The sequence below is a fragment of the Sinocyclocheilus grahami genome, unplaced genomic scaffold (assembly GCF_001515645.1).
Source record: "Sinocyclocheilus grahami isolate Dianchi unplaced genomic scaffold, SAMN03320097.WGS_v1.1 scaffold54.1, whole genome shotgun sequence".
Classification (NCBI taxonomy): Eukaryota; Metazoa; Chordata; class Actinopteri; order Cypriniformes; family Cyprinidae; genus Sinocyclocheilus; species Sinocyclocheilus grahami.
This window is the reverse complement of record NW_015505233.1, coordinates 4,533,796-4,555,263: the sequence shown is the minus strand read 5'-3', so window position 1 is coordinate 4,555,263 and position 21,468 is coordinate 4,533,796.

The window sequence follows — 21,468 nt, the reverse complement described above, 5'->3', positions numbered from 1 at the left end:
GACAGTCGATCGCCAGGAGCAGGGTTGGGCACCCCTGATCTAAGTAAACCCACACACAAAATTGCATCTCAGACATTTCCTCTATTGCAGACACAAGCGATCACCATTTTCAGACATTAAATTGACATTTTCATGCCAAAAACTAAACTAAACTAAATAATTTTTCTCAATATTGCTCTTGCTGAATCATAGTGGAAAAATGAAGAAGCTTTATTGGCAAGATTGTACACCCCAGAGAAATCAAGATGGCGTATGAACTGGTATATGAAATAAATAAAAGGGATTACAGAAAATGCATTTGGTTAAAATCCTAAAAATGATAAAAAGAGTGTAAATATGGTTTAGTGGCAAGAAATATATATGTATACAGACAGATATATGTTTGTTACATATGTGTATGACTGTGTGTTGTACATTATGAAATATCCCTCAGGCTTTGGCGTACTGAGCTATATTTGCATTCTGATTTTTTTTCCCTCTATTTTTTTTTGGATGCGCACAAGACAATGCCTTTTGGTATGTAATATGGCTCAAGAAAAACATGTTAGAAAGAAAAGAACATTATGTATATGCAAATATTAGAATGATGTTGTCAGTTAGATTTTAAATGGGAGATTTAAAACATAACCCCAGAATTGATAAATGTGTAGCACACTTTAGGCTGAGATTATCTACAAAATTAAGTTTGCGTTTTGAGCTGAATTGCAGAAAACCATGGATAAGTAGGAAAAAAAGTAGTGAGGAATTTCAATACGGCACTGTCTTGCAAGAACTATAATAAAAGAAAACACAAAAATACAAAAGCAACAACAGAAGAATATAAAAGCAGAAATAGAGAGAAAATAAGATAACCTAGAGACCACTTTGTATAAAAAGAAAGCTGACTGTAATTGTCAAGAGATGGTCCTTCACTCTGGTCATATAGATTATAAAGGAAGCTTTTACACAAAAAGCAGGCATGCGGGTATGAAGCAAGCTAAGTCAGCACTTCCACTCACATTATTTCCTTCCTGGAAAAGTGAACCACAGGAAATAGATTTCTGACTGCAGGAGATAGTGTACTGCATACAAACAGACCTCATAATCCAGGGGTGCATGTATTATAATAAAAATAGTTTAAAAATCATATGTATTTTTTCTCGTTTTGCAGTAAAAAAAAAAATTTCTGAACATCCTTAAAACAAGTACAAATGTACTTGAAAAGCCAAATAGTTTTAAACATAAATTATGAAGATCATTTTGAGAAGCAGTGTAAAAATAAACTAATATCTCTAAATGTATCTTGTTTTGAGTCTAAATCTTTGTTTCTACTCAACAGACAAAAACTTCATTAGGAAAATTATTTTTTCCATTGTGAAACATGCTCATATGGTGGATCAAGTGTGACTCCATGTGGCACACCATGGTGAAACACAGCAACTTTTAGGTGGAAAACGCGATGAGAGAAAACTACATGCAAACCAACTGAAATCTTTCAAGGAAGCAGAGCTGAAGCTGTAACAGTTTCTCTCTTTCCATACAGATACACTGATTTCATCTGCCTTCGCTGTGCTTTTTTATGCATTTTTACCACCGGTCTGTGCACATCATCATATCAAAACCATTAAAATCACCATACATGAAGAAACACACGGTTATGCAGTTGTGTGTGAAAATGGCTTCTCGGATTAAATTTTTCCTCAATAGCTGTGCTGTGGACTCTGTAAATGAAGGTCTGATGGGGAGGAATGTGTTTTGCCTTATTCGTGAAGGGAGTGTTAAAACGCTATGAAGTTGGTAATGGAATGAAGGGAGCATAAGAAAAATAAATGGAGGATGAGAAGGAGAGGGAGAGGGGGGAATGTCGGTGCTCTTGGGGTGTGAGTGACGCTTGAGATTTGATGGTTGTTGTTTGCTTGTGTCTGTAAAGCGTAGAGGGTCAGTTTCATTAAAGGCAGCGAGGCATTTAGGATACATAGCCATGAAAAGAAGGATAGATACTGATCATAAACTGACGCACACATACATAGTTTATCAGTGGGAGATGCAGAAGCAAAAATGTGTAGTGACAGAATTAAAACATGATATACTCTCTGACATCAGACGATAAAGAACACAGATAAGGATGTCATGTGACCAGCTGAAGAAGCCTACTGAACAAGTGAGCAGTGTGTTGATAAAAAATTTTTTTTTGAAGAATACTCAAGCTGAAAGCAGCAGTGACCAAGGGATGTCAAGTTAAAAAAAGGACAAAGAAGCACCATCTAAGGATAATGAAATAGTCCACATCTAATACCCTATATTGCATTTCGGGTTTGCATGTGGAAAAGAACTAAATATTTTACATCACAAAGGATAGTAATTTATCATATGTCACTTTAAAGGTCTAACTAGCAGAATACTATAAGTGCCTTTGTTGTTTCACTTGAAAACTACAGTGAGTATTAACAGCTATACTAACTAAGGCTGAAATTCGTTTTAACTTGACATATTTTATGGGGCTCATGAAGCAAGATAACAACAGCGATGGTGCAAAAGTCAAAGACAGACATCCACTTGTCAAAAACAATATGCAAAAATTCTACCTTTAAGTGTACAACCGCTTGTCACTGGGATAGTATGCTTAATGAGACACCTCTGTACCTTCTTTTACCTCCAAAGGGTGCATATTAGTACCTTAGAGTAGTAATATGTACCCTTGAGGTAGTAATATGTACTACGGTACTTCATGTATTCATATGGAAATGATTCAATTTTGAAAATTTGTGAAAATTCAATGTATAAATGTAAATGCAGACATCTTAACCCTCTGATGCATGAATTATTAAATCACAAAGTAATATTTTTTTACATGTTTGTTTTTACTTTTAAACAAGTGAAAAATCATGCCAAACATTTTTTTGGTCAATATATTATATTTTGAGGGAGTTACATATCTGTTCACTGTAGTGGACACCATGAATCAAACGTATAAAAAGTAAATCAATAGAACTTAATGGGTGGTCTTAAAAAACACGTCTTTAAAATATTTACTATGTGAAAATGGTATGAATAACAATAACAAACAATATTTTTTTTTTTCAATTTGCATACATATAGGCCTATACTGTTCAAAAGTTTAAAAAATGTAAACTGTAAATGTTTTTTTTTTCTGTTCATCAAAAAATCCTAAAAATGCATCATGGTTTTTGTACAAATATTGGCAGAACAACTGTTTTAAAAATGGAAAATAATAAGAAATGCACCAAATCAGCATATTAGAATAATTTCTGAATGTTCACTGGAGTGATGGCTGCTGAAAATTCAGCTTTGTCATCACAGTAATAAATTACTATTTTAAAAAATTATATAATTACAAAGATTATATACTGTATATTCTATATACTGTATATATTTATTTATCAAATAAATGCAGCCTTGGTGAGCATAAAAAACTTATCAAAAACAAAAAAGAAAAAAAATCTTACCAACACCAAACTCTCAAGGTAGTATATGTACAAGTCAGTGTGTCAGATATGATGTATAGATTATGAGTCAAAGCTCTTTGCACCTGGAGATTAATTTTAAAGCATGTCAAATCTCCTTATGGTTAGCGCACTGATAATCAGTGCCTCAGAATGCATGAGTAGGCGCTAAAACTGCCACACAGGAGCAAAGGTTAGCTTTAAATACAGACTGACTTCGATTTTAAAAGGATGAGCTGTCAGTCACAGCTTTAAGAAAGAGGCAGCTAGAAAATGTTAAGTGTTTCCTCTTAAACACACACAAACACATACACACTCTTTCTTTGAGTCTTTGCTATTCTCTCTCTCTCTTGTACAGGCACATTCACTCCAGACACTCATCTTTTCTCTCAGCATGATGTCTCAGTGAAGACTGACTCTTTTAAGAAGGGCGGTCAAGAGTTTCCCACAGCAACAAGGAGGACAAGAAAAATGAGACCTGAAGAGAGTGAAAATGATGGAGAATTATACTCCTACATTGCTATACTTCTGTCACTTAGGAGTTTAAAGGTTCAACAATTGTTCAGTTTCAAAACATTGTGCCTAGGGAGCCATCATATGGCTATTTACACTTGGTTTCACCATTTATTTTATGAATAGCTAGCTATACAATCATAAAAAAAGTCCTCCAAGACACATTTGAAATGGATAATAATCCAGGACAAAATACATTCAAAAGGTGACTTTTGAATTGTAGTTTTGAAAAGTTGTTTAGGCAACATAAATAAACTTTGCTTCTCCCAAATGGAACAATATCAAAATATACAGCATCCCATGAGGCCATGGGAGAAGATTTGTGAATGGCAAGTGAGGCACTGCTGATAGGTCACATGACAATGACAACATGGGGAATGTAGTACAGTACATCCTGATTACATACTGTACATACACACATTCATAGTATATAGAACATACTTTTTAACAGTTGCTAAATAATTACTTAAAGTAATGCCTACTTAAGAGAGTATGTGATTTAGGATGCAGCCTAGGTTTTAAAACAGATCTATGTTTACCTAATCAGTAATATTGGCTAAATTTCAGCTGAAGACCTGCGGGATACTTATAGCTGTCTGCCGCTGTTAGAAAACTGTATTACTTGAAAATAACATAATGACTCTGAGTGTTATGCCAGTGACTATTTGCACAAACAGACACGCAAAAGGCACAGACTGCTGGATTTCAATCTAATACACTCGCAAACTTCTGTCAAGGATAGAAACATCGAGATTCAGAGGAATACAGATGTCAGAAATGATTTGACTGAGCTGAACACACTGTACCGTTCTCACAGAGCGTGGGATATAGCTTATTTCTACATGCAGTAAACAAGCTGACCCTTTTCTGAGCTCCACCCCTCTTGCTTAGAGTTGCTTGCTCAGAAAATCTTAACAGGAACTTCCCACAGGAATGAACTGGAGATTTCTGTGCATGTTTTTTTTTTTTTAGTAAAATGTGCTCATAAAGTGGTAAAATTTAATTGATATTATTCTTTTGTGGGCTGGAATTGAGTGTGAAACTACAAAGCATCTTTTATCTGCCATTTTGTTAAATTACATAGTAATGTGATTAAACACTGCAAAGAATCGAGGCAAACGCTTATCACAGTTAACTGATAAGATAGAGGCCTAATTTGAAAGTTATTACAACTGACAACATCAGATAAGTGAACAGAACTGCTCCTAACATTTCTACACCATACTCACTATGATAATGTGAACACTGGTTGTCGCCTCCATTGACAGAACAAATCATAAAAACAAACAGGACTTTTATAGGTTTATATTAAAAAATAGCAAAAGCTTCTCTGATAATATGGCAGACAGCAACATTAGCTAAGGAAGGATTGCTCAGTAAGACTGAATAAAGGCACCATAAAATAGCCATTCATATATCTGTGACCAATGAACCCTGGAGAATTCAGCTACATTATTTCCACGACTAGATTACAATACATTTTTGACAGAAAATCTTTGTTCTATCTCTCTTTTCTCGGTTCAGTGATGTTGTGCCATTGTTAAACTGCAGCTAAACTCTATTGATTTTGTTTCTCAGCACATAAATATTGATGTTCACCATGACTTTTCATTTAAACACTCGCTCAGTGACCTTAAACTTTTCCTGTAAGCAATAATATGTCCTGCAAGCAAACACACGTGATGTAGCATTCATCAAACTGTTTAAATTAATCTCTTTGGCTTTTTCACAGTATGTAATTTTTGCTTGAGGTTACAGCTAGCTTTCAGTGAGTGTGACATAAACTATCCTGTGGCTGTCGTCGCTGTTAGCCTATATCAACCACAAAATGTGTACATCGCATCATCTGGGGCTACAGTATATGTCAAAATCTTCATAACAGACTTCAGCAAGCACTTATAGCAGATATAAGGCAGTGCAAAGTGTATGGCTGAAATGCCCAAGCTCCTTTGTTGTGTTCCCTATAGGGACTGAACTGCTTCTAGATGGGAAAACTGCACAGCAAAAAGTTACCGCTTCAAGCGGAGCTCAATCTAGAGCCGAGTAATACAGATCTGCCTTGCCTAGAGTCTTTAGAGTGAACTTCAAAACAGGAAAGAAGAAAGAAAGGAAATAGAGGAAGGAAGAAGCAAGGAAGACCAGTTTTACATGCTTTTTCGTCAACAATCTACACTTAATACTCATTAAAGCACTTTCACATGACCATATCACAGCTTTAACAAATCTCTCAGTGCCTTTAACTTCCACATGAAAAGCATCACACATTGTCTCATTTTGTGTCATAAAACTCAGTGTATCTATACACATGTCTCTTAACACTGTAGCTTGCTTTGCTTCATTGAGTTCAATGTACTTTGACATACGTTATGTAAACAGGCCTTTGAAGTTGAAATGCAAAGGAGGTAGCGACAGACCTTTTCTTCCATTCTGTGACTTATATCCAAGTTAAACAGATTATTGAAAAAAATAATAAAAATAGGGGCGGAGACTTGGTTCTATCCATCAGTTGTCGATTGGAAGGAGGCAGATCTAAATGCAAGCTTGAGGTTGATTGTAAGAAAGGGGCAGATTTAAAGGGGTCATATACCCCCCCCCCCCCCACACATACCTACGTCACTATGTGGGAAGATTTGCATAATTGGGAAGTCGTGGCCTAATGGTTAGAGATTTGGACTCATAACACAAAGGTTGTGGGTTCAAGTCTCGTACCGGCAGGGATTGTAGGGGGGGGGAGTGAATGTACAGCACTCTCTCCCACCTGCAATACCACGACTGAGGTGCCCTTGAGCAAGGCACCGAACCCCAACTGCTCCCCGGGCGCTGCAGCATAAATGGCTGCCCACTGCTCCGGGTGTGTGTTCACTGCTGTGTGTGTGCACTTTGGATGGGTAAATGCAGAGCACTAATTCCGAGTATGGGTCACCATACTTGGCCACACGTCACTTCACTTTAATGCCGCCCAAATGTTCTCACAAAGAAAGAAGGATGTAACTTTTATTTTCGCTGTAGTATTGCTGCCGCCGCCGCTGCATGTCATGAAGGCGCTATGTGCTTCGTTGTGAAAGCGAAACTACTTTGTTTGGTCTTCCAAAAGAGGACGATATCCGCTTCGTCATGCCTAGAGCTGATCCGTGCTGGTCGCTGAGGACATACATCAACTTCGAGCTGTGGGTCGCTGGATCGGCTTTCACTGTGGACGAAGCGGAGTCCAGCCCGGGGTCGTCACATGTGGTTGCCGCAGACATCACAATATGGTGAGGGGCGTAACATTTCCATCACACGCTTGAGATATTCAGCCAATCACAAAGCACTGGATAGCTGGCCAATTAGAGCACACCTCGCTTTTCAGACCGATGAGCTTTGTAAAAATCGACACGTTTCAGAAAGGCGGGGCATCAAGGAGAAACAATAATGTACAGTATGTGGAAAATAATGTGTTTTTTGAACCTTAAACCGCATAAACACATTTCATTACACCAAATACACAAAATAATGTTATTTTAGCAGCATCATATGACCCCTTTAAGTGGACTAAATAAACAGAGAAGTCTGGCAAACATCACTAGAGAGAACTCTGCCATCTCACTGAAAGATTAAGTTACTGTAAGACACTTTTATTAAAAATTAAGGTAAATTAAGAAAAAAATGTGGATGGTGGACATAAATCATTCACAATAATATCAATAAAGCCTGCATTTATAAAACAAATGGGGTGAATTTTCATATCATGTCAACTTTAAAGGTCCATATAATGATTTTAATGAGTGATAAATTTATTCTTTGAGAGAAAATGTCCAGCAACAGAGAATTTGCTGACCATGAGGAGACACACTTCATATATAAGAAAAAAAAAGTTTTTATTAGGCTACGGAGAGCCTTCACTTTTCTATACTGGGGAAAACAAAATACCATGTACACTTATAAGGGGTTAGTACGTGAACTGAGAAAGCAGTAAGAAAGTAGCTTTATACTATTTATGCTCCGAGGTGACCAATTTACTCTCTGTGGCATTTACTGTACTTTCAGAGTTGTAATTTCACAAAACTATCATTACAACAGAATTACAGTAATAAAACTTACAACCACAACACACAAAAATTACTGTCAGTTTCACATAGCCAGCCGCATACTGTAGCTCCTGCTGGCATGTTGTATAATAAACGGAGCAAAACAAGATTTTTAAACTAGCCAGCTAGATAAGACTGTAACAATGTTACAAAAGTTGTTACAAAGTTGCTGAGAACAATGGCTGCAGTAGTTATCCGAGGCTATTTCACTCTATTTAAGGTTATAGACTTGTTCGGCATTGCTGGGAACGCCCACAAAAACGTCATAACCGTTTATGCCGAGGGGGAAAACAAACCATTCGAATTAACGCGCGGAGACCTTGTTAGGCGCTTGATCTTTACTTTTTGTGATGATTTCGATTGATTTTTGCTTGGTGCAATGCCGAAAAGTTGCTGTGTGGCGTTGTACCTCTAATAAGTTAAAAAAACCCTGATCTGACGATATATATGACTGATACACTGCAATGATCTGTCATTACTCCCGTTCCCCTGCACCGCAACCCAGTTCTGACCCTCCTTCGCATCGCAATCAAATAAATCTCCCTCCCTGATATTTTGTGATGTCATAATCTATTAAAACATTTATTTCATATTATTATACACAATCCCTTACGAAAATTAGCAATGGTATTACTATAGTAAAAGTATAGTAGGCTAACCATGTTTTTTTTTGGCGTTTTTATTACCAATTGTAGCCTATAACCACAGTTTTACTACAAATACCATGGTTAAACTATGGTTAGTGTAGCAAAATATGTTTTTACCATGGTTTAACTATAGTAACCAATAACCATGTTTTTTGGTATTTTATATACATATTCATGTTATCTTTATTTTATGGCATGTTGTGAAAATGATTAGGCAGCCGCAGCACACACCACATAGAATAACACTGCACATTTCAAGGCACTTCAGTGGACCTTAATGTTACCTGTTTTGTCAATGTTAAAAAAACCTTTTACTGTATCAATAAGAAAGTACGGCAGGCTTTTACTCAAGTCTTTATCACTTTATTCAAATTAAGCAAAACAAAACGACAAATGTTTACTTTCACAAGCCGTCAAGTATAGGCTTGTAGTAAGCTGTCTCTTGCTCAATCAGGTAACGTAACAAAAAATGTCGGGAAACGACACCTCTGGCCATTCCGTTGGGTCATTTGTCCAGTCACAGATACCGTACGACAGTCCGACACAATACGGCTCAGTTTTTATGCGTATGTTGCTCTGTTGAGCGGCAGGAATAATTTTATGTAGGCCATTCTGAGTCAACACCATGCTTTTCCAATGAGGGGGAAAGGACTGATCTGTTTCGACCTACAGGCAATGCTTTGGCTATCCTGCTAGCTGCTTTGCGAAAAACAATAAGTGCGGATGACCAAGATTCTAGGAACCTTGTTGATTCAGGTAGAGAGGTAATGTCTTCGGCTATTTTATGTCGTAGACAAATATGGCTGGCACAAACCACTTTGCCTGATGCCACAAGAGGTGAGCTAATGAATTTGCCACTGATGCCTGGTCAGGTCTTTCATTCAGACTCTCAAGAAGTGCTGGATCGGGCAGAGCGCTCTATCACAATGAGGGAAACTGTTCAGCGAGCCTGTCATAGACCTCCCACAGCCTCCAGGCAGAAGTATAAAGAATCCCAGGGGATGCAACAACCTGCTTGGTCTAGGCGCACGGGTAATAATCCAGCTGTTGTTCAAGGGCAGAGCTTTCAGAATCAGAATCAGAATCAGAAGAGCTTTATTACCAAGTATGTTTACACACACAAGGAATTTGACTTGAGGGGGGGGGGGGAACAACAGGGAAGTTCACTGAGGTATGCAGGCAGAGACGGACCTGCATAGGGATCAGGGGCCTCTCAACTTTTGCGGGCCAGTTGGGAAAAAATAGTCTCAGACCCATGGGTTTTATTCACCATAGCTCACAGTTACAGACTGCAACTTCGACGGCGCCCTCCACCCTTTTCAAAAGTCAGAATGACTGTTGTCAGGGACCCACTACTGAACTCCATACTGGTAGAAGAGATTTCAAAGGTGCCCTTCAACGCACAGCACACTGGATTTTATTCAACTTATTTCATAGTGCCAAAAGAAGACGGCGGTCATCGTCCCGTTCTAGACCTCAGGGGACTCAACCAATACTTGAAAGTTCTTCCATTCAAAATGATCCATACAAGGATTGTAATACAGTCCATAAGTGCAGGAGAATGGTTCACAACTCTGGATCTAAAAGATGCCTATTTTCATGTTCCAATTTGCCCAGAGCACAGGCCCATCCTCCACTTCGCTTTTCAAGGCCAAGCCTTTCAGTTCAGGGTTCTACCATTCGGCCTGTCATTAGCACCAAGAATCTTCACTCGGGTGGTTGCAGCCGCCCTATCTCCCCTTCAGTTAACCCTCTGGGGTCTGAGGGTGTTTTGGGCCCTGGAGAAGTTTTGACATGTCCTGACATTTGTGCTTTTTTCAGTTGCTAATAAACATTTTAATGACTAAGTTTAGTAGCACCATAATCAGCACAAACTGGGCTACAATAATATGTGAGCAGCATGTATGTATGTGATTGTGTTTTTGAGAAAACAACGTTTATGCGTGCTTAGTGAAAAACTAAAATTTTAAAGTCACTGAAATAAGGCCATAAAACACATACAGAACATTTGTTCACAGGACTATTGAGAACAGATCTTGAAGTCTAGAATTTTTTCATCAGAATGATGTGAAAATCATCTTGTTTACTCACTCACAGAAAACAATATATTGATTTAAATTTTCTAAGACACTTTTTGTGTAGAAAAGGAATATGCGAGGGGGCGTGAATGGTCATGTATAATGAGTGATTCACACCTGAGAAGACAAAGGCCTGCATAATGAGCTGCATAATGAGCTCTCAGGTGTGTGACTGAGAGGGAATTGCTACAAGAAATAATGAGGAAAAAGAAATGTATCTATTTTTTGTTTGTAGTTTATTTAGAATATATATAACTATCACATCATTTTGGGAGTGTGTGCATCACATGGTCTTAGCTGTGGTCCAGGCTCTTGTGCGGGGCAGGAATCTCAGAACCTGTGGAACATGTCAGCGTCAGTCTCTGGTTTCCATGACCAAGTGGGCTGCTTATTTGCTTTGGCTCTCTTTGCAACAGGTTCTTTTGCACTGTTATTCTCACATCTGAAATAAAAAAGCAAGCATGCTGTTTACACAAACTACATTATTAACATTATTATGATGTTCACTGATACTAGTACTAATTTATCGAAACAAAGAACACAATTACCACATAGCAAACATATTTTACCACAAAGTAACTAAATCAAATGAAAGTAACATCTGTAAAATAGTGAATGCACACTTACTCTAAAATTCTGAAACGGAGTTGAAAACTGAACGAGTGCCCCCTTCCTTTGAGAGATGCAGGTGAAGGCAAGAGTGGTGTACTCCCCACAGTACCTTAGTATAGTATGCATACTTCATGAGAAAACAATGGAAAGCAATAAATCACTTCCAAACAGGGAAGATTGTGACAGCCCACAGGGTCCTGAAGCTGTTAGGCATGATAGCAGCGGCATCGATAGTAATTCCCTTAGGTCTGTTGAGGGCACACCCTATACAACGGTGGTTCAACTGTTTTCGTCTTCATCCGAGAGAGGACCAGAGGAAGAAGCTGTGTGTTTCACAGGCCTGCATGCGAGCCATACTTCCCTGGAGGAACAGGAGTTTCCTTCGCAGGGGAGCCCCATTGGGCAATATTCCCCACAGGAGATCAGTGATCACAACTGATGCATCACTGACAGATTGGGGAGCCGTTTGGGAGGGCAGGTCAGTGAGCGGCAAGTGGGAACCCCCTTGGTCATCAGAGCACATAAATGTGCTAGAACTGAGGGCTGTTCATCTTGCTCTGGAAGCCCTATTTCTGATTATTTGCTACAAACATGTGCTGATAAGAATGCACAGTACCTCTGCAATTTACCACATAAACCACCAAGGAGGGACGAGATCGCTAAGATGCCTTCAGGTGGCAACGGATCTATTAACATGGGCATGTCCACGGCTGTCCTCGCTAAGAGCAATCCACATTCCGGGTACAGCGAACAGAGCAGCCGACATTCTGTCCAGGATGGGGCCTCTCCCAGGGGAGCGGCGGCTACACACAGAGGTGATAGCCCAAATTTGGGCTCGATATGGGACAGCCCAGGTAGATCTTTTTGCATCCGCGGAAACGACCCATTGCCCGAGATGGTACTCTCTCAAAGTACAGGTTGTTCTTTGTTTTTTGCAAATTCAACTAGACCAAGGCAAAGCGGCTAGCACGATCAAGGTCTATGCCTCATCTATCTCTGCATTTCATGGAAGGGTTGATGGCCAGCCAGTAGGCCGACATCCCTTGGTATGCCAGTTTCTGAAAGGGGTTCGTCGTCTCTGTCCAAATCACACTCTGCGGGCACCAAGTTGGGACTTGGTGTTAGACGAGAGGTATTAGACTCTCTCACTAAGCCCCCGTATGAACCATTGGCTAACACAGATCTTAAACCTTTCCTCTTGGCCATTTGCTCTGCAAAAAGGGTAGGAAAATGATGTGCTCTATCTGTTAGCAATGACTGTCTACATTGGAAACCAGAAGGCACAGGGGTGTCACTTTGGCCAAACCCTGCCTTTTTACCAAAAGTAATTAATCCCCAGTTTAAGAATCAAATACTGGAGATGGCTCAGTTTCAACCTCCTTCACAGACGAAACAGGAAGGCTTGCTTTCCCTATGTCCAGTAAGGGCATTACGTACTTATGTGAATGATACTCAGCCTTTGAGATAATCTCATTCTCAGCTTTTTGTTTGTCATGGAAAGACCAAGCTAGGGTTGCCACTTTCGAAGCAACGTTTGTCACACTGGTTGGTTGATGTTATCTCCCATGTTTATACAGTGAGAGGGTTGCAAGTTCCTGTAGGAGTTCGGGCCCACTCAACCAGAGGTGTAGTTACTTCATGGGCTGCACTAAAGGGAGTTCAAGTAGAGGATATTTGTGCTGCAGCATCATGGTCCATGCCATGTACGTTCACAAAATTTTACAGAGTTGATGTGACTAGCACAACACCAGTGAGCACTGCCGTTTTAATGTCTGTTGCCCAGTGAGGAGCGAATGGTATAGATTTTGTAGTTCCTCGCGACCCTGTTGACACGAGTCATCCGTTAGTGATGGTCAAAGTGAGGTCGAAACAGATCGTAAGTTATGACTATAACTATGGATCTGTGAGACCAAAGGATGACCGTCACTAATCCTTGTCGCTCGGAACTCTGGGGCATTCAAGGTAAGAGAATGAGCCAGAAGTAAAACTCGCTTTTATACGTGTGGGTGTTCCGCCTCCGGGGTCATGGGCATGACTTTGTTTACATAAGGTCTCGAGAGAAGGCGGAACGAAGGTTATCATTCTATTTAGACTGTTAGTGACGGTCATCCTTCGGTCTCACAGATCCATAGTTATAGTCATAACTTACGTTTTCCCCCACGCCGACTCCACCCACACAGCTATGACGCGACACTGATCTAGTCTATATCCTGCCTTTGAACCCCCTAGAAGTTACAGTTAGGCTAAATTCCTGTTGTTTACATTCTGATATAGAGCAACATGATTGATTATTTTAAATAGTTAATATTTATACAAAAAGTTAATATTGAGTAACTTACATTGTAGTCTTGATATTCCCAGTCGGTTTTTTGCTTCCTCAACAATGACATCCCAAACAAGCCAAAGCTGAAACCGCCCAACGTTTCTGTAGCATGAGGTAGTGGTTGAATGAGTCAGTGAAAGAATCGGTTGAGTGAATGATTTAATGACTCGTTCATAAACACGTCACTTGCTTTTTTGTTTTGTTTGAAGGAATCAGTTGAATTAATCATTTTAGGACTTACTTATTAAAACGGTCACTTGTCACCACCTACTGCCGTAACGAGCGACGTTGTACTTAATACAATCTAGATGTGAATGCAATTTAATTGTTAATTATTACATTATTTTATTCAGTATTTTTTGTTATATTCTCTTTTATTATATACGTATGTACGCAAGTACCAAGAATTTCTGGAAAGCATAACAAATTCCTTGTGTGTTTGCACTTGACAAGTTAAGTTTATTCTGATTCTGAAAACAGGGCCTTGTTCCATTCCTCTGTGTGGTAGTGTGTGTTTGTTTGTGTGTTGATAAAGTGAGTGGAGGATCCTCATCTAGTCATGTGGAGTGAAGTCTGTCTCTGTGGTGACGTGCTTGATGGCCATTGGTTTTCTTTTGGCACTTTGTTTGTGGCTCTGGCAGATGAATGAAAGTGAATAGAGCAAATGCACACATCTATCTGACGACGAGAATCACAGCAGTCTCTGATTTCTCTCTGAAATACACACAAACACATCGCCCCTCTTTCACTTTTCCTTCCAATACACCTTCCATCTCTGTTTATCTCTCCCACACAAACATCCCCTATTCCCTCTGTCTGGTGAAAGGTGAATGCTAATGAAAAGTGTGTTTGTGTGTGTGTTGGTGTGTTGGTGTGTTGTAAATAATGGAGTAGGTCTGCTAATTCATTGTCATGGTGACTAAGTGATAGAGTTTAACACAAACATTATGTAGTTACTTCAGTTACCAGATGTTTCTTAGCAGACTAACTGTAGACTTTAACAATATTTTATATTATCAGTATTTTCTCATGTTTTCAAAGCAATTAAATAATTTACTTGAGAAGCAAAACTGCAGGAAAATAATTTTCCTCTGAGTATCTGCTCATACCCCTACACATATTTTAGAAATATTTATTGTTTTAGTTTTAAGCATTTAAGCAATACATTTGTTTTAAGCATAAATATATCACAATTTAGTGAATAATTAAAACAATGCTAAAAACTATATGCCAATAGAGTAAGAAAAATAAAAGTTAATTCAAAATCTATTCCCTACTGCATTAGCACTAATTAGCTGAAAGCTAATTTTTGCTTTGATGGTCGGCCAAGTAAGCAAGCTAATTGCTTCCTATAACAATATGTTTAAGATGCTTGCAAATTAGTATCACATTTACTAACAAAAATGGTCCATTATGCAATTATGTTTCATCGTGTATTATCATACAAATGACAAAGTTCATAATATTCACATTAGGCCATCAGCTACATATTAAATGGGTCAATAGAGTTAACGAATTCATATTTCTGGACTCACAGGGCTGACATTCCTGGTCATCATGCAATAACCTTTGCTTTAGCTTCCCAGCAACCTGCAGTAATATTATTGTCCTCTGTGTATCTATTCATACCCCTACATATTCGATTATAATCTTATGCATTTAATGGGCTCTAATTAGCACTGTTTGTCCATCAACAACAGAGACTGAAAAGAAATTGAAGAATTGATATTTACTGTAGATATTTACATCAGGATAATGATGTCTTAATGTGTTTAAATTCTCTTTAAGACTGTAATCACAGTGATAAATAATACATGAATTTTATTCAGCTGGTTGACAGATGTGCTGAATAACCAAGTAAATATTTCACACAGGGATTAAGGAGAAAATCTACAGAATTTGGAAAGAGAAATAAGGAAATCACCTTCCCCCTAATGCATTTAAACACTCACAAAGATGCATATCCACACAAATTTGCACAATATTTCTCTCATACCCCCCCCCCCCCCCCCCCCCCCCTCCCTCTCTCATACACACATTTTCACAAGCACACACCACCTTCTGCCACATTGCTACGTAGATTCATTTATAAAGGTGCTCATAAGCATACATACACACACATGTAATCTCAGAGGAGTTGTTGTGATATCTTTGCTCCGCCTGATGCAGCACTCGTTTAGCTAATTGTGCTCAATGTTAATGCTGAACCATTTTTATGTGATGCTAAATTATTAAGGTTCATTCATAATTCATAAAACGTAATAACCTCTGAATGCAAGCTTGAATAATGGAGGGGGAATCGTTTCAAGCACATTTTTCCGGCTACAACTTTGGCTGGGCCCCAGTTTAAAAATAGACAAGTACATATGGATGAAAAGGAGTAAGATGTGCATGATATATTATATTGGTCAATACTGGATTTTTAGTAGTTGTTATGTTTATTCACAATATCGTTATTTGAGTTATTTTACAATGGAAGAAAGTGATTGGATTGAAAGTCTGGATGGGAGGAGTTGATGGAGGAGAGGAGAGAGTGGGATGACATAAGCAGTGTGGAGAGAGAGAGAGAGAGAAAGAGAGAGAGAGAGAGAGAGAGAGATGAGGGACACACTGCTCATCTGCTCCAGGCTTTATGCCACATGCTGAATTACACTGATTTATATGCCGATATATCACACAAATCCATCTCTCTCTGACATTTACTCCTCCATCCCGCCATTCGTGACTTGATGTTTTCTTTTCCCTAGTTCTCCTTTATGTGTTTCTCCTCATGCTGTAATATCTTTACATATGTTTTGAAGAGGAACCAGGGAGGAGCAACAATAATGTTGTAGTGTCTGAAGTGACATAACAGGGGTTGTAAAACCTGAAATCACCTATAGAATACACTACATGGTCAAATAATAAGAAAATGGCTAATCAACAACAATATTAATACTAATATATATGTATATGATAACATATGTAAAATAATATTTATAATTAAATTCCTACACCCTGCATAGCTAATTCCTTAATGAAATAGTTTCTTACTAATTATGGGGTGCTGATACCAACAATAGTGCCTTTTTTGCTCTAGCACGTCACAATTTTTTGATATGCATTTCATATCATTTTTACTTTCGACAACCATTTGTAAGGTGAAGAAGTCTTGTATTATCCCTTAATCACCAGAAAAACTGTCACAAAGACAAGATTCCTATTTTTCTCTGAGCCAGGTCAGCATAATTTGTCCAATCCTCGAGTAATTTTCATATGTATGAATGATTTTGAAGCCATTATTTTACACCTAATCCTGATTTCAAGGTAGAATTAAATATAAATAGACTTTTTCAAGATGCAGAGCTGTATTATTTATTTTTTTTAGCAACTTGTATGCATTAAATGCAGCTCAAAGTGCTTCGAATTTCATAATAATATAATATAATATAATATAATATAAATATACGTTTAGAAAAAAAAGAAAAAGAAAACACAAGAATAACAATAAAGGCTAATGAAGTAAAGTAATACATTTTAAAAATAAGAAAAAGATACATTCAATGAAATTATTTTGAAAAAAAATCTTTTTAAAAACAAGAATTTATTCATGAAAAATGTAAAAAAAAAAATTTTTGATGAGAGTTAAGCCTTAAAATATTATTACAATAGCAGAAAACAAAGGAAGTTGATGGATAGTCCCCACAGTGGCAGGAAAACAAACACTCGAATGTGTGCGCACTACAGGGTCACCTCCTCTCCTATTTCATTTATCTGTGCTCTGCTCGCTGTCATTTCAAATCTGCTGTTAGTGTAATGGTCCGTTCTTCTCCACTCTTTCCTTTGCTCCCTCATTTGCTCTCTACAAGGGTCACCTCTCTCCCACCTGTCTGCCCTGTAACTGCAAGTCGGCTTCCATTTCTCTCTCTTTGCATTGTTTCCCTCCCCTTTTCTCTTTCCACATATTGCTCTCACTTGCTTTATGTAATAGAAGTTGTCTGTCTGATGTTAATTGGCCTAATTCGAATCTATGGAACTTTAAATTGGTTTGATAGAGTAGAAACAGAAGAGAGCGAGAGAGAGAGAGAGAGCTCTGTATGCTAAATCTAGTTTACTTCAAGCATGTTAAATGAAACCAGTTGGCAATCAATTCTATGCTCAAACTTTCTCATTTAAAGTCTTTTTTCCACTATTCTCTCAGATGACCTCTTTTGGAGGTCAAGATTTCCACTTAAAACTCCCACCGATTAAAGTTACATCATCTGATCTCATGAATATTTCATCTGACACTGAATCTTGTTCATTATTCATGTGCATCTGCAATTTTCTCAAATTCTTTTTTAATTATTTAGAACTATGTACTATTTTAGTGCATTGTTACAATTGTTAATTTTACTTTTGTTTGATGGAGGCATTAAAGTCAGCATGAAGTAAAATGGATCCTATTTACTTTATAATACACATTACCTATTTTGGTGTAAAAAACTAATTTATCATTAAGATGTTTTAACTGTAAACCGTCTGGCCAAAAACCAGTTCATAATCCATTATGACTCTGCAGTGAAAAAAATCCATCACCTGTTGTCCTCTCACATAAAAATCCACCGACATATTTGTTTAGAACTGTTTTGGACTGTTTTCATTTGTAAATTTTATGTCACTTGATCTGTGTATATTTCTCTCCTTATTCAGATGAGATTACTTTTTTTACTGGAGAAAGCAATATTATGTGTAGTTAAAAACGTCTTGATGGATTTCTTACAAACATGCATCTTTTCACTTCACAAGACGTTAATTGATGGACTGGAGTCGTGTGGATTACTTGTGGATTATTGTGATGCTTTTATCAACAGTTTGAACTCTAATTCTGACGGCACCCATTCACTGCAGAGGATCCACTGTTGAGCAAGTGATGTAATGCTAAATCTGTTCCAATGTAGAACAAACTCATCTACATTTTTTTTATGGTGAACTATTACTTTAATATACAGTGACTTAAAAATATTTGTGTTGGCCTACAGAATAAAACTATAAAAACCAGTAGCTTACATATAAAGGTGTTTTTGTGGAGGAAAACAAATGTTTTTTGCTTTGTACACAACACCTCTGTTCCATTAATGATATAAGCAACTGAACATTGTTTATAAATGTTTATTGACTATTGAGTTTGTTATGGTTGTTTTGCTCTGCGGTTATGGAAATAAGTCAGTCTATTATCTACTGAGTGCAGGACAAACATCTCCGTCTTTATCCATCTTTCACTTTCAGATACATTCACACAATTACAGCTGCTCTATATATTGATATTTTCAAAACAAATCTCTGTCTGAGATACACTTTGTGGAAAGCCACATTTGTATTACACAGAATAAAATCATGAATTTATGGGTGTACTCACACTCAAGCATCTATATGTGTGCATGTGTGTGTGTGTGTGTGTGTGGGAGATTGAAAAGCTCCAAAGGCCAAAAAACTCACTGAGAATGAAAACGTCGGTTTTTATTTAAGCCGAGATGCCCTAGCTCTTTCAAGGATGTTCTTTTCCATGGCAGCCTTGTAGAATTTATGCTGATGAGAGCAGCTCTGCAAAAGGCCCATCAATATCACGCTAGAACACATTCCCAAACACCACAGTACTTTAGCCTAGAAATATTTCCTATGCTCTGAAGGCCAACCTGGAATTTCACAGTTATATTTCTTTTACAATTGACAGGAAAAAGCCTTAAATGATCATAAATGCTGTCGGTGCAATGCATTAAGCAGTAAAATACCCATTCCTGTCATTTCCAAATCAGTTTATCAAAACAAATTTTTATTAAACCCCACCATCTAAATGAGGAAGTTGTAATGTGCCTCATCAGTGTGATTAGACTGATAGAAAGGGTAATTTATGGATGTTATAGAGTTTGTGAGATTGAGAAATGTGTGTGTTGCCATGTGCCTCGAACTCAATCAAATCTCTCTAGATCTTCAAATCACTATCTTGATCCTCGCTATCTGCGGTCTGTAGTTTGTCTACCCAACTCTGATTGCTGCTCACAGGTAAAGTATAATTTCAGAGATTGCATGAACCCACAGGTGAGAGAACACACTTTTGTCCTCCATCTCAGATGATTATGTAGCCAAGAGGCTGCCAATTACTTTCGGTGGCACTGGTGAGTGTGTGATTGCAGACCCAGATCCCTGCAGAGAAGCTTCACCACAAGAGCCACTACCTGAGGACACATTGGGTTATGATGTAAATGAAAACACCAACAAAAACAATCAGTGTTACCTAAAAGAAGTCAAGAAGCGGGCATTTATTTCTTATGATTATTTTCAGTAGGCTCCTTATTCCAAATTTCATCATGGGCAAGGTTGGAAACCATTAGAAAAGAAAACAAATGATAATGGGTTTCCTCTCGTATGCATTCTACTGTAGCACCAGTGCAAACTGAATACTGAATTAAAATACACTGAATCTATAGTGCAAAACATACAGTATAAAACAGTCAGAAATACAGAACAAAAGACATTTATGGGCCAAGTTTTTGTCAGTCAAAAACAGTGTAGCCATTGTAATCTGATTCCTAAACAAATGAGTCTTAGGAGTCGGATGTTTTTAGTAAATCAAAAAACATACAGTGCAACCTGTCTAGACTGATTATCCAACGAATGAGTCAGTTTAAAAAAAACTCAGAAGGAGCAGTCTAGTCCCAAGACGAATTACCCAAATTAGTTTTTTTTTTAACTGAATCAAAAACATTCCGCACAAACAGTGTAGTCTGATTCCCAAACTATTATGACTCTTATTAGTCAGTTCTTTTAACTGAATTAAAAGCATTGAAGTCCTGAATTCTGAACTATAGTTCTGCCTGTTTTTAGTGAATTAAATACAAGTACAAGTTTGCTTGTACTTAAGGCTTGTGACTCTTAAGACTGACTGATCATATGGCAATGTTAAGAGTTTTGTATTTAAAAAAAACAACAACAACATTTTTGGTTGGATTATAATTGTACCATAAGGCCAAACATTGGACAGAATTTATGCAGACTCTAAAAAGCCTGTCATTAAAAACTCTATGTAAATATGTTTTGAAGGACTTATTTATCAAATTTATCTCATCTCGCATTTTAACAACACTTTACACTTGAACTAGCCTTCCATAATTTTTCTACATTGTACATTTCTTGTTTTCTTTTAGAAACCACATACTCCTGAATGAAAAAACTGTGCTTGCGTTTACTTGACCTCAGATGTGCTAAAGCTTCTAAAAGCTTGTATTACAGTTAGGAGATTGAGAAAGTCAGGACCAAAACTCATCCAAGGACTTAAATGGGGGTGCTTGGCCCTAAATAAGACATTCTATTTCTCTGATTCGACATAAAATTGAAGCATTGAAGCAGCAAAACTCTGAATGGGTTTTAACACTTATATAAAACACAAAAGTTTTGGGTGCTGATTTGTAGTCTGTTGGATCGGAGAGATGAAAGCAATCAAAGCCACAGGTGGGCTTATTATTGGCTACTCGCCTCCAACCAAACCAATCCCCTCTCCTTCCTCCCGTATAATCTATCAAGATTATTCCGCTTCTGCAGATATAATGATTAATAAACATCCACAGCATGCTGACAGAGCCCTTCCAGAGGCTCCTTAATCTGTTTCCTGTCGCACTGACGACAGCTTGGGCTGTCACACAGGAAATTGGAAAAGCTTGTGTTTGGATGCATGCAGGAACAGCGCGCTAAGATTTTAGACAGCATTTATCAGCCCGACAGTTCTGCAAGCTCTCGTCCGCTACCTTTCTTTCTACTGCTTTTTTCCCA